Below are 14,179 nucleotides of genomic sequence, written 5' to 3' on the forward strand. Positions count from 1 at the left end.
ACACCCAAAGAGTACTAAGGTGTGATCATGTTTTTCTTGTGAGAGAAGTTTAGTCAACGGGTCTGCCACATTCAAATCCGTATGTATTTTGTAATTTTTCTATGTCTACAATGCTCTGCACGGAGCTACTCTAGCTAATTGCTCCCACTTTCAATGTATATCCAGATTGAGACTCAGAGTCATCTGGATCAGTGTCAAAGCTTGCATCGACGTAACTCTTTACGACGAACTCTTTATCACCTCCATAACCGAGAAACATTTCCTTAGTCCTCTTAGGTAACTAAGGATAACTTTGACCGCTGTCTAGTGATCCACTCCTGAATCACTATCGTACCCCCTTGCCAAACTTATGATAAAGTACACAATAGGTCTGGTACACAACATAGCATACTTTATAGAACCTATGGCTGGGCCATAGGGAATGACTTTCATTCTCATTCTATTTTCTACAGTGGTCGGGTTTTGAGTTTTACTCAACTTTACACCTTGCAATACAGGCAAGAACTCCTTTGAATGTTCCATTTTGAACTCCTTCAAAATCTTATCAAGGTATGTACTCATCAAAAGTCTTACCAAGCGTCTTGATCTGTCTTTATAGATCTTGATGCCCAATATGTAAGTTGCTTCACTGAGGTCTTTCTTTGAAAAACTCATTTCAAACACTCCTTTATGCTTTCCAGAAAATTCTACATCATTTTCGATCAACAATATGGCATTCACATATACTTATCAGGAAGGTTGTGGTGCTCCCACTCACTTTCTTGTAAATACAGGCTTCACTGCAAGTCTATATAAAACTATATGCTTTCATCAGTTCATCAAAGCGTATATTCCAAATCTGAGATGCTTGCACTAGTTCATAGATGGATCGCTGGAGCTTGCACATTTTGTTAGCACCTTTAGGATTGAAAAAACCTTCTGGTTGCATCATATACAACTCTTCTCTAAGAAATCCATTAAGGAATGCAGTTTTGACATCCATTTGCCAGATTTCATAATCATAAAATGCGTCAATTGCTAACATGATTCGGACAGACTTAAGCATCGCTACTGGTGAGAAGGTCTCATCGTAGTCAACTCCTTGAACTTGTCGAAAACCTTTTGCGACAAGTCAAGCTTTGTAGATAGTAACACGACCATCAACATCCGTCTTCCTCTTGAAGATCTGTTTATTCTCTATGGTTTGCCGATCAATGGACAAGTCCACCAAAGTCCCTACTTTGTTCTCATACATGGATCCCATCTTAGATTTCATGGCCTCAAGCCATTTTGCGGAATCTGGGCTCATCATTGCTTCCTCATAGTTCGTAGGTTTGTCCCGGTCTAGTAACATGACTTCCAGAACAGCATTATCGTACCACTCTGGTGCGGAACGTGCTCTGGTTGACCAACTTAGTTTGGTAGTAACTTGATCTAAAGTTTCATGATCATCATCATTAGCTTCCTCACTAACTAGTGTAGGCATCACTGGAACTGATTTCTGTGATGAACTACTTTCCAATTCAAGAGAAGGTACAATTACCTCATCAAGTTCTACTATCCTCCCACTCACTTCTTTCAAGAGAAAACTCCTTCTCCGGAAAGGATCCATTCTTAGCAACAAATATCTTGCCTTCGGATCTGTGATAGAAGGTGTACCCAACAGTCTATTTTGTGTATCCTATGAAGACGCACTTCTCCGATTTGGGTTTGAGTTTATCAGGCTGAAGCTTTTTCACATAAGCATCGCAACCCCAAACTTTAAGAAACGACAGCTTAGGTTTCTAGCAAAACCACAGTTTATACGGTGTCATCTCAACGGATTTAGATGGTGCCCTATTTAAAGAGAATGCAGTTGTCTCTAATGCATAACCCCAAAACAATAGTGATAAATCGGTAAGAGACATCATAGATCGCACCATATCCAATAAAGTACTGTAGCGACCTGACCCAAATGGATCGAAGTCTCTATGCTTAAGTGTCATCCCTGGATTGGTATGCTGACACACACAGTACTCGACGAATTATAATAGAGTTCAACCACACACTTTATTACATCAAGGTCCTCAAAAGAGTATTTATTACAATAATATGGCCAAAGGCCATCCCAATAAAAATAACTGCGGAAGCATTGAAGGTAAATGAGTCCACCCAACTCCACGGCAAACTGAGTGTAGAACAACGACCTATCGCACCTTTAATCTTCGTCGGAAAAGTCTGCAACATGAGACGTTGCAGCCGTGTAGGTCAGCACATGGAATATGCTGGCAATTTCACACCATAGAATAATAATAAATGAAAAGACTATCCCTATATGCAAATTTAGCTTGTGGAGGCTCTAAGTTTTATTTTTGCATAAAGATAATTTTACCTTACAACAAATGAATAAACTTTTTTTACTACTAAATTAAAATGCCATTATTGAGAAGGTTCCTCCACTCAATCCCAAAATTCCCAAGTTATTAGTAACCCAATAATTTCATTAAATAGAGTGATGAGATCAACCAATAATTCACTTCTAGATACTCGAATTGTCCATAACCGGGGACACGGCTAATCATGATTAGTTTGTACATTCTGCAGAGGTTTGCGCACTTTTTCTCACAAGACTCGACCACCTCCATGATCGGAAGATCGAGACATAGCCTTTCAGAAGCGTTTCCCCTTAACCCTGGGTAGACCGGTACACCTACATTCCCCTACATCAGCTAGTCTACCACGGAAAGAGGTCACACAACTTACTCAACTATGCCAGAGCCCATAATGGCTTGTGGCTGCACCCGGAAGTTTCTAGGCATGAAATATCTTTTGATCCCTTTGAGCCTGGGTGGCGGACCTAGGGTAATCACACGGGTACTCCGGGATTCCCCTTGGGCAAGCACTGGTTACTCACGGTTCCCCAAACAATCCACCCAGATGTGTATTAAAGTTGCCACCTTATGTTGTCCCAAAATTATTATCTCTCACAACTTGCATGGATCACACATACCAATCCCCGTCTACGAGCATGGCTAAGCAATATATGATATAACGAATATTCCCGGGGTGGTCAAAAGGTCATAGGTTCTACCACATGAACTACATAGCATAACCACATGTTCTCAATCCTATTGATGCAATCTTTGAGGGTGAAACTAATGCATAGTAAAAACTGGGTATTGAAAAGTATGATCAAAGTGTGAACTTGCCTTGCTGACATTCGTTGAACTGTAAAGATTCATAGTAGCAAGCTTCGCACTCCAGATGATCTAGCGTAAGCAAGCAATAACATACATAAGCATACAAGCAAAGATCCAAAAAGAAAACAAATAAAAGACTTCGGAAAACTCCAAAAACAACCAAATAAAGATTCTGTACAGAACGTAATTTTTACAGCAACAAAAATAAGTGGTTTTGGTTTTACTAGAAAGTACATGTTACGAGCTTCGATTTGCAAAAAGAATCACCTAAAACGTAGTTACGAAACTCGAGATACGGCCTAACGAAGTTTGAATTCAAATTTTTTGAAATTTTTAAAAATATTTTTCGTTTGGTTCTCTGGATAGACGGGATTTCTATGAACTAGTAGGAAAAAGAATCAACTAAATCGGATCTATAGACTAAAAGATATACAAGAAAGAAGATTTGGTAAAGAATGTGAATTTGGAAAAATTCCTGAAAAAGAGAAAAAAATCAGCCAGGGACAAGTGGCGCTCTGTGATTCGCTGGCTGGGTGCTCACCGGACTTGTCGCCGGAGACGAGGAAGAAGGTGGCTCCGGTGTGCTTTGGCGAAGGACGCGTGCGAAACGATGTAGAGGACGATGAGTTGAACCACTTGCGCAAGGTGTGGTTGTAGATTGCTTCCTGTACGCTCAGTGAGAGGTCGCCGGAATTCACGAACTCCGGCGAGCAATTGGCGAGGTTAGGGAGGGGGAAAAGCTCCAACAAGAGAGGGCTTCGGATGAGGGGTGATTGGGGCTCCCAGGGGTGCTTTATATAGGGCTTGGGGAGGTTTGGAGATGAGCTGAGCGTTGCCGACTTTATGATGTTAATGGTGGGTGTTACTTGGGCTTCTAATGGCCATTAGAGGAGGAATTAAGACACAATAGTGAAGGAGAAAAGGTAGAGGGAGGCGAGGGGAACCGATTCAGAGCGGTTTTGGAGCGAGAGAGAGGAGGGGAGGGGTAGGGCGCTAGGGTGGGGTGATGCCTGCGTGCGTGCGTACATGTTTCTGTAATGTTGAGAGGAAGAAGAAGATAGTGCCTGGGCATGGGCCTGCTGGGCTGCGTTTTTTTAAACGTTTTTTCTTACAGCAGCATTAAAGCACCAAAAGACAAATGAAAATAAGTCTAAGAATTCCCAGAAAATTCACTTAGTAATATGGTCTTATATATGACCTTGTGAACTTTTATTCGGCCTAAAATGCAAGTTTTCAAAAATAAACTTTTTGCTATGCTAATAAAATAAATTGCAAATAAAACTCAACAAATATATTTTGGTTCCAAATTCAATTTCCAATATTTTCTTTTCTTATTCTGAAGAAGTCATTTTATCTTCTCTCTTTATTTTATTTTTGATATAATGGAAATGAATTTTTTTGGTGAAACCAAACTTTATCCAAACTCCCAACTTCGAAAAAAATTCAAAATTGTTTTTTTGGAAACTTCCAATTCTCTCTTTTGGTCCTTGAGTTGCTCAAAGTTCCTTGGATCAAAAATCAAATAAAACAAATGGGGCAAAATGCATAAATCATGGATGCATATGAATGATCTATTATAAACATCCAAATTGAAAATTGGGATGTTACAAACCTACCCCCCTTAAGATGAATCTCGCCCTCGAGATTCGGGTTGGCTAGCAAAAAGGTGTGGGTGGTCCTGTCGGAGGTCTTCTTCTCGTTCCCAGGTGGCTTCTTCCTTAGTATGATGACTCCACTGAACCTTGCAAAACTTGATGACCTTGCTGCGGGTAACCCTGCTTGCAGTCTCTAGAATCTTGATGGGCTTCTCCTCATAGGTCAGATCACTATCCAACTGTATGGCCTCCAGTGGCACTGTATCTCTCAAAGGAATATCGGCCATCTCCGCATGGCACTTCTTCAACTGGGAAACGTGAAACACATCATGAACTCCTGACAAGGCTTCTGGTAATTCCAACTTGTAGGCAACTTCACCCATGCGTTCTAAAACTCTGTACGGCCCCACAAACCGTGGTGCTAACTTTCCTTTGACTCCGAATCGTTTAACTCCTCGAAGTGGTGACACACGCAGATATGCTCTATCTCCGACTTCATAGGTTACCTCCTTGCGTTTAGTATCGGCATAACTCTTCTGTCTGGATTGGGCTACCTTGAGTCTGTCGCGGATCAGCTTGACTTTCTCCTCTGAATCTCTAATTAAATCTGGTCCAAATAATTTACGGTCTCCAACTTCATCCCACATCAATGGTGTCCTGCACCTCCTTCCGTACAAAGCTTCAAAAGGGGCCATCTTCAGACTGGCTTGATAGCTGTTGTTATATGAGAATTCTGCGTATGGCAAATTATCATCCCAACTAGATCCATAATCTAGCGCACAAGCTCTCAACATGTCCTCCAGAATCTGGTTGACTCTCTCGGTCTGCCCATCTGTCTGCGGATGAAAGGCTGTACTGAACTCTAGCCTGGTACCCAAAGTTTCGTGTAATTGATGCCAAAACTTTGAGGTAAATTGTGTTCCTCTATCTGATACGATGGTCCTCGGAACTCCATGCAGACATAGATCCTGGTCATGTATATCTTGGCTAACTTAGCACTTGTATATGTGGTTTTCACGGGGATGAAGTGAGCTACATTGGTCAAGCGATCAACCACTACCCAAATAGAATCATAGCCTGATCGGGTCCTGGGTAATCCTGTAATGAAGTCCATGCCAAGCTTGTCCCACTTCCAATCTGGTATCGGCAAAGGCTGAAGTAATCCTGCTGGTTTCTGGTGCTCTGCCTTAACCCTCTGACATACGTCACATACTGCGACATACTCGGCAATATCCTTCTTCATACCTGTCCACCAGAAACTTTCCTTCAAGTCCAAATACATCTTGGTGTTGCCCGGGTGTATTGAATAAGGTGAATCATGAGCCTCCTGAAGAATCAATTTCCTGATCTCTGGGTCATTTGGCACGTAAATACGCTGCTCAAACCATAAGGTTCCATGTTCATCCTCACGAAATCCTTCTGCCTTTCCTTGGTTCATCCTTCCCTTTATCTCCGCAATGCCTTTGTCTAACTTCTGGGCTTCTCGGATCTTTCCCAACAAAGTGGATTGAATTTCCATTGCGGCAACAAAACCTCGTGGTACTATCTCCAATCGAAGATCTCTGAGATCATCAATTAACTCCTGAGGTAATCCTCCTGCTGTGAGGGTATTGACGTAGCTCTTGCGGCTCAATGCATCTGCCACAACATTGGCCTTTCCTGGGTGATAGTGCAATTTCATATCATAATCCTTTATGAGCTCCAACCATCTTCTCTGCCTGAGGTTCAACTCCTTCTGCGTGAAGATGTATTTCAAACTATTGTGATCCGTGTAAACATCACACCTATTTCCAATAAGAAAATGTCTCCAGGTCTTGAGTGCATGCACTACGGCTGCTAACTCCAAATCATGTGTGGCATAATTCCGCTCATGAGGTCGAAGCTGACGTGAGGCATATGAAACAACTCTTCCTTCTTGCATAAGAACACCTCCAAGTCCCTGACGAGAAGCGTCGCAATATACTTGGAAATCCTTGCGTATATTCGGAAGAATTAGCACTAGGGCTGTGACCAAACGTTTCTTCAGCTCCTGGAAACTGGCCTCACATTCGTCGGTCCAAACAAACTTAGTGTCTTTCTTCAATAACTCCGTCATGGGCTTCGCGATCTTGGAGAAATTCTCAATAAACCTCCGATAATATCCCGCGAGTCCAAGAAAACAACGAATCTCTCCGACTGAGGTGGGTGCCTTCCATTCGGTGAAGGATTCAACCTTGGAGGGGTCTACTGCTATTCCTTCTCCTGATATAACATGTCCGAGAAATCCGACTTCCTTCAACCAGAATTCGCACTTGCTGAACTTTGCGTATAATTGATGTTCCCTGAGCTTCTCTAGAACCAAGCGCAAATGTTCCTTGTGTTCTTCTTCATTCTTCGAGTAAATCAATATGTCATCAATGAATACCACAACAAACTTATCCAAGAACTCCATGAATACCTTATTCATCATACTCATAAAATAGGCAGGGGCGTTAGTCAAACCAAAAGACATGACCGTGTACTCATAAAGCCCATATCTCGTGGTAAAAGCTGTCTTGGTATATCCTATTCTCGAATCTTCAGCTGGTGATATCCTTATCAAAGATCGATCTTTGAGAAAACTTTTGCTCCTTGTAGCTAGTCAAACAAATCATTGATCATCAGCAGAGGGTACTTGTTCTTGATCGTCACCTCATTCAACGCGCGATAATCTATAACCATTCTCAAGGATCCATCCTTCTTCCCAACTAGAAGCACTGGGGCTCCCCAAGGTGATGAACTCAGTCGAATATAACCTTTCTCCAACAATTCCTTAATCTGCTTCTTAATTTCTTCCAGATCATTTGCGGGCATCCGGTACGGTCTCTTGGATATTGGTCCGGTGCCTGGTAACAATCCGATCAAAAACTCTATGTCCCGATGTGGCATGCCGGGCAATTCCTCGGGGAATACATCGGGATAATCCTTCAAACTGGTACTTCCTCCTGAACAACTCCAGAAAGAGAATTCACTTGAGTCCTCCTTGGTGTATGCCTCAACACATACTTGATCCGTTTCCCCTCTGGGGTGGTGAGAAGAATCGACTTACTGGCACAATCAATATTCCCTTCATACTTGGATAGCCAGTCCATGCCTAGAATTACGTCCAATCCTTGTGATTCTAGGATGATGAGGTCAACGTGTCTCCTTATGGTCAGTGGCAACTGAAAACATCCCTGACTAGCCATATACTCTGCTCCTGGGGAACTCACTAACATAGGTGACTTAAGGGTTACAGTCGGCAACTTAAACTTATCTACAAACCCCCTTGATATGAATGAATGTGATGCATCAGTGTCAAAAAGAACAAGGGTTGTAAATGAATTAATCAAGAAGTTACCAACAACGGCGTCAGGCTGGTCATAAACTTCCTCCACATGGACATGGTTCACCTGACCTCTGGTAAAGGGATTGGGCTTCTTGCCTCTAGAGCTTCCATTACCGTTCCCGTTCTTGGCCTCAGGGCAATCGGTGGCGTAGTGTCCGGTTTTCCCGCACTTGAAACAGGTAATGTGGCTCAGATCCTTCTTTGCCGGTGTAGCGGGGTTGGACTGATGCTGATTGTTGTTTCCTCCGTTCCCATTGCCATTCCTATGGCCATTATGGTTGTGTCCATTCCCTCCATGATGTGAATGTCCTCCATGGTTATGGTGAGTGTGTCCACTATACTTGCCAGATCCTGGTCCATTATTTCCCGAGTATGGGGTATAGCGGGGCTTCTGCTGAACACCAGAGTTGTACTTTCCCTGTTCGTACTTCCTCTTGCGATTCTCCACCTGCTGCTGCTTGCCTTCCAGAATGAGAGCCTTGTCGACCAACTCTTGATAACTGTTAAAGGTAGCCACAGTCAACTGAAGTCCCAGATCATCGTTTAGTCCCTCCAGAAATTTCTCCTGCTTAGCGGCATCATCAGCCACGTCTCCGGGAGCATACCTGGATAACTTGCTGAATTCCTCCACATAATCACCAACAGAACGATTTCCCTGGCGTAAGTTGCAGAACTCAAGCTTCTTCAGACTCATAGCTCCGGCTGAAACATGTGCGGCATGGAACGCCTGCTGGAACTGATCCCAAGTCACATTGGCTATGGGGAATGTGGTGGTGTAATTCTCCCACCACGAGGCTGCTGGCCCATCCAGTTGATGTGCGGCAAAGCGCACCTTCTCAGCGTCAGTGCATCCTGCGGTGGTCAGCTCTCTTCCGATCTTGCGAAGCCAGTCATCTGCAACGATCGGCTCCGTGCTGCTAGAGAACACTGGTGGGTTCAACCTCAGGAAACGGGTAAGGTTGTCGACCGGGGGTGGTGGCGGTGGGTTGTTGTTGTTCTGGTTCTGATTCTGGATGAGTAGCTGCATGAGGGCATTCTGGTTCTGGATCAACTGGGTAAGTTCCGGTGGGAATTCCGGGTCACGTCTTGGAGGCATCTGTTAGGTTTAGAGTGGATGAGAAATTAGAATAGAATAAGGGCCTAATGAGAGAAATCACTACCCATATGCTTATGATAGCAAGAAAATTTCAAATCAAGCAATTCACACAGATCACACCACACAAGCAAAAACCTACAGGTAAGGTCATATCCACAAGAGATATGATCTCTTCATACTACCGCGATCATTCGTTGGACTCAACTTGGTAGTGGTGGTCTGAACTAAACCTTCTCAAATCAAAGTCAACTCTAGCTTCTTCTTCTTCGTCAATGATGTCTTCATAGGTCATGGTCTCATCGGGCTGAGCAACTTGGTGATGGGGTTCAACAACTATTTTATTGAAGTGGAGAAGAGATAGAAATGAATAGAGAAGAGTATAGACCAACGGATATTCAAGGAAGTCGTAAAATAGTTTTCTCTTCCTATGACTTTCCATTTCCTAGTGGTCGCATCCTACAGTCAGCGTGTGCTCTGATACCATCTTGTAGCGACTTGACCCAAATGGATTGAAGTCTCTGTGCTTAAGTGTCATCCCTGGATCGGTATGCTGACACACACAGTACTCGAGGAATTATAACAGAGTTCAATCACACACTTTATTACATCAAGGTCCTCAAAAGAGTATTTATTACAATAATATGGCCAAAGGCCATCTCAATAAAAATAACTGCGGAAGCATTGAAGGTAAACGAGTCCATCCAACTCCATGGCAAACTGAGTGTAGAACAACGACCTATCGCACCTTTAATCCCCGTCGGAAAAGTCTGCAACATGAGACATTGCAGCCGTGTAGGTCAGCACATGGAATATGCTGGCAATTTCACACCATAGAATAATAATAAATGAAAAGACTATCTCTATATGCAAATTTAGCTGGTGGAGGCTCTAAGTTTTATTTTGCATAAAGCTAATTTTACCCTACAACAAAGGAATAATTTTTTTTACTACTAAATTAAAATGCCATTATTGAGAAGGTTCCTCCAACTCAATCCCAAAATTCCCAAGTTATTAGTAACCCAATAATTTCATTAAATAGAGTGATGAGATCAACCAATAATTCACTTCTAGATACTCAAGTTGTCCATAACCGGGGACACGGCTAATCATGATTAGTTTGTACACTCTGCAGAGGTTTGCGCACTTTTCCCCACAAGACTCGACTGCCTCCATGATCGGAAGATTGAGACATAGCCTTTCAGAAGCGTTTCCCCTTAACCCTGGGTAGACCGGTACACCTACTTTCCCCTACATCAGCTAGTCTACCACGGATAGAGCTCACACAACTTACTCAACTATGCCAGAGCCCATAATGGCTTGTGGCTGCACACGGAAGTTTCTAGGCATGAAATATCTTATGATCCCTTTGAGCCTGGGTGGCGGACCTAGGGTAATCACACGGGTACTCCGGGATTCCCCTTGGGCAAGCACTGGTTACTCCAGGTGCCCCAAACAATCCACCCAGATGTGTATTAAAGTTGCCACCTTATGTTGTCCCAAAATTATTATCTCTCACAACTTGCATGGATCACACATACCAATCCCCGTCTACGAGCATGGCTAAGCAATATATGATATAACGAATATTCCCGGGGTGATCAAAGGTCATAGGTTCCTACCACATGAACTACATAGCATAACCACATGTTCCCAATCCTACTCATGCAATCTTTGAGGGTGAAACTAATGCATAGTAAAAACTGGGTATTGAAAAGTATGATCAAAGTGTGAACTTGCCTTGCTGATGTTCGTTGAACTGTAAAGATTCGTAGTAGCAAGCTTCGCACTCCGGATGATCTAGCGTAAGCAAGCAATAACATACATAAGCATACAAGCAAAGATCCAAAAAGAAAACAAATAAAAGACTTCGGAAAACTCCAAAAACAACCAAATAAAGTTTCTGTACAGAACATAATTTTTACAGCAACAAAAATAAATGATTTTGGTTTAAACAGAAAGTACATGTTACAAGCTTCGATTTGCAAAAAGAATCACCTAAAACGGAGTTACGAAACTCGAGATACGGCCTAACGAAGTTTGAATCCAGATCTGTTTGAATTCAAATTTTTAAAATTTTCAAAAATATTTTTCGTTTGGTTCTCTTGATAGATGAGATTTCTATGAACTATTAGGAAAAAGAATCAACTAAATCGGATCTATAGACTAAAAGATATACAAGAAAGAAGATTTGGTAAAGAATCTGAATTTGGAAAAATTCCTGAAAAAGAGAAAAAAATCTGGCCAGGGACAAGTGGCGCTCTGTGATTCGCTGGCTGGGTGCTCACTGGACTTGTCGCCGGAGATGAGGAAGAAGGTGGCTCCGGTGTGCTTCGGTGAAGGACGCGTGCGAAACGATGTAGAGGACGATGAGTTGAACCACTTGCACAAGTTGTGGTTGTAGATTGCTTTCTGTACGCACGGTGAGACGTCGCCGGAATTCACGAACTCCGGCGAGCAATTGGCGAGGTTAGGGAGGGGGAAAATCTCCAAAAAGAGAGGGCTTCGGACGAGGGGTGAGAGGAGCTCCCAGGGGTGCTTTATATAGGGCTTGGGGAGGTCTGGCGATGAGTTGAGCGTTGCCGACTTTATGATGTTAATGGTGGCTGTTACTTGGGCTTCTAATGGCCGTTAGAGGGGGGATTAAGGCGCACCAGTGAAGGAGAAAAGGTAGAGGGAGGTGAGGGGAGCCAATTCAGAGCGGTTTTGGAGCGAGGGAGAGGAGGGGAGGGTTAGGGCGCTAGGGTGGGGTGCTGCCTGCGTGCGTGCGTACATGTTTGTGTAACCTTGAGAGGAAGAAGAAGATAGCGCCTGGGCATGGGCCTGCTGGGCTGCATTTTTTAAACGTTTCTTCTTACAGCAGCATTAAATCACCAAAAGACAAATGAAAATAAGTCTAAAAATTCCCAGTAATATGGTCTTATATATGACCTTGTGAACTTTTATCCGGCCTAAAATGCAAGTTTTCAAAAATAAACTTTTTGCTATGCTAATAAAATAAATTGCAAATAAAACTCAACAAATATATTTTGGTTCCAAATTCAATATTCAATATTTTCTTCTCTGATTTTGAAGAAGTCATTTTATCTTCTCTCTTTATTTTATTTTTGATATAATGGAAATGAATTTTTTTTGGTGAAACCAAATTTGATCCAAACTCCCAACTTCGAAAAAAATTCAAAATTGGTTCTTTTGGGAAACTTCCAACTCTCTCTTTTGGTCCTTGAGTTACTCAAAGTTCCTTGGATCAAAAATCAAATAAAACAAATGGGGCAAAAATGCATAAATCATGGATGCATATGAATGATCTATTATAAACATTCAAATTGAAAATTGGGATGTCACAAGTACGATTACGACGTTCGGACACACCATTACGCTGTGGTGTTCCAGGTGGTGTGAGTTGTGAAACTATTCCACATTCTTTTAAATGAAGCCCAAACTCATAACTCAAATATTCGCCTCCACGATCAGATCGTAGAAACTTTATTTTCTTGTTACGATGATTCTCCACTTCACTCTGAAATTCTTTGAACTTTTCAAATGTTTCAGTGTGTTTCATCAAGTAGATATACCCATACCTGCTCAAATCATCTGTGAAGGTCAGAAAAAAACGATACGCCATGAGCCTCAACACTCATAGGACCGCATACATCGGTATGTATTATTTCCAACAAATCAGTAGCTCGCTCCATTGTTCCGGAGAACGGAGTTTTAGTCATCTTGCTCATGAGGCATGGTTCGCAAGAATCAATTGATACATAATAAAGTGATTCCAAAAGCCCATCTGCATGGAGTTGCTTCATGCACTTTACACCAATATGACCTAAACGGTAGTGCCATAAATAGGTTGCACTATCATTATCAACTTTGCATATTTTGGCATCAATATTATGAATATGTGTATCACTACGATCGAGATTCAATAAACCATTTACATTGTGTGTATGACCATAGAAGGTTTTATTCATATAAACAGAACAACAATTATTCTCTGATTTAAATGAATAACCGTATCGCAATAAACATGATCCAATCATATTTATGCTCAATGCAAACACCAAATAACATTTATTTTAGGTCCAACACTAATCCCAAAGGTAGAGGGAGTGTGCGATGGTGATCTTATCAACCTTGGAATCACTTCCAACACACATCGTCACCTTGCCCTTAACTAGTCTCTATTAATTTTGCAACTCCTGTTTCGAGTTACTAATCTTAGTAACTGAACCGGTATCAAATACCCAGGGGTTACTATGGACACTAGTGTTGACACCAGATTTTGGCACGGTCAATAACTTATTTAAGATGGCCTCAAATGGAGAAGTGATCTTCATGAAAGAGTTCCGTATTGTCGATATGAACATCTTTCAAGTTTGGGTCATCGCAGTCCGATTTCATCTCGAAGGCCGAAACTATGCTCAAAGTACTAAGATCTTATATTCAAAGTACAGTTTGGCTGATTAAGCCCCCAAGACAACCTCAAATGGAAAAATTATCTACACGGATTGTCTTCGTCTCGTCGAAACGATTGATTTTGATATAAAAACCATTCCAATCCGAGTTCGTATGCAAAAGTTAGAGCCATCGGAATACAGCCCTGTCACGAGGCAAAAACTGGCGCACCCCACTAGACACCCTGTCTGATGGGTAGCGCGAGGGATAGCCTGTTTTGCGCGACCGATTTGACCCTCAAGATGACCTCTGATCAAAAAACGTTCAACATAAAAGTTGTTCGTCTCGTCGAAACGGTCAAGATTGCTTTTGGGCTCGTTTCCATCCGACATCGTTTACCACCACAAAAAAGACCCGCAAGGTGCAGCCAGTTTAAACCGAACAGTTTTGGAAAGTTCGGACAAAACCAATCCGAATTTGACTAGGGGTTTGGACGTGAATCCAAGCCTTTTCCTTGCACGGGAAGTCCAGCCGCCTCTTATATACCTAAGGGGTGACGGCCGATTGAACAACACACAATCGATCAATCAAT

Source organism: Triticum aestivum, chromosome 5B, assembly GCF_018294505.1.
Source record: "Triticum aestivum cultivar Chinese Spring chromosome 5B, IWGSC CS RefSeq v2.1, whole genome shotgun sequence".
Taxonomy (NCBI): domain Eukaryota; kingdom Viridiplantae; phylum Streptophyta; class Magnoliopsida; order Poales; family Poaceae; genus Triticum; species Triticum aestivum.